The sequence below is a fragment of the Rhineura floridana genome, chromosome 8, assembly GCF_030035675.1.
Source record: "Rhineura floridana isolate rRhiFlo1 chromosome 8, rRhiFlo1.hap2, whole genome shotgun sequence".
In the NCBI taxonomy this organism is placed as follows: domain Eukaryota; kingdom Metazoa; phylum Chordata; class Lepidosauria; order Squamata; family Rhineuridae; genus Rhineura; species Rhineura floridana.
In genome coordinates, this window is record NC_084487.1 from 20,740,317 (window position 1) to 20,741,550 (window position 1,234).

The window sequence follows — 1,234 nt, forward strand, 5'->3', positions numbered from 1 at the left end:
ATGATTTGTTTGACGAGGTGCGCCTGGCACCAACACTGTTATCTTTTCGGCGCCAGGTCAAGACTTTCCTCTTCTCCCAAGCATTTTAGCATGTGTTCTATATTGTTTTAAATTTTTAAATTGTGTTTTAAATTGTTTTTTAAAATATGTATTTTAAATTGTATTTGTTTTTAGTTTTTGTAAACCACCCAGAGAGCTTCGGCTATGGAGTGGTATACAAGTTTAATAAATAAATATTGGAAATATTAGTCAAGGGGACAGACTGACATTAGTCAAAGAAGACAGCAGAACAATGGGATGGGAGGTGTTTGCAAATTATGAATATACATGTACTCGTTTTAATAAAGTTATCTGATTGGTTGGAAATATTGCAGGAGGGAGGAACTGTTATGTTATGTGGGAACGAACTTATGGGATTGGTAAACTAATGCCACACGTGTATTTAGTACTGTATAAAAGATCTATACAGACAGTATCTCACTGCAGTCCTCTCCAGACTTTCTGGGAGGCTGACCCTGCATATGCTTGTAAAGAATAAAGGCCTACCTTTTTGCTTCAAGCCTGTGTCTTCAAATTTCTTCAAGGACTCCCAGTAAAAGATCCCAAAGGAGAAAATTCTCCATCATTTTCATGCATTGGCCAGGAAATGAACCCAGGCCTCCTGCGTGGCAGGCAAGAATTCTACCACTGAATCACCAATGCTAATGGCAGTAGTAATCCAAAACATCTGGAGGGCACCACATTGGCTACCCCTAATACAGGACATTGGAGTTTGGATGATTATGTAAAGCACTGAAGTCCTCGCACTGGTGACTCTTATAAGCAGACCCATTCACTTTAACTCCCTGCCCTACTGTGTTTATTCCCTAGAAGAAAGAGCTACTGACCTGCTGACTGCTGCTGTACTTGGGAGGAACCAGTACTGGCGCCAAGGCTGAGCTTTTATGATCCAAGATAAAATTTTGCCCAGCTCAGAAATCTTGGGGATACAAAAGTTGGAGCATTCATTTCCAAAGTCCTTTGATTCTGAAATTCATTGACATAATTCACTGACATTCATTGCCACCCTGGGCTCCTACTGGGAGGAAGGGTGGCATATATATAAAATAAAAAATACATAAAACCATATAAAAATAAAAGGTAATTATTTAAACAGCTCAGAACTTTGTGAACATTAACTTTAAAAAAAAATCCTTCTAGCCATCACTGTTTCCATGTTCCTGGATAATCTCAC

At 38.9% G+C, this 1,234-nt stretch overlaps 1 non-coding gene across 1 annotated transcript; it reads right to left on the reverse strand.

Annotated features, from left to right (window-relative positions):
* Window positions 1-631: 631 nt before the first annotated feature.
* TRNAG-GCC (transfer RNA glycine (anticodon GCC)) lies at window positions 632-702 on the reverse strand. The gene has a single exon. It is a non-coding gene; the product is annotated as a tRNA-Gly (tRNA).
* Window positions 703-1,234: the final 532 nt, after the last annotated feature.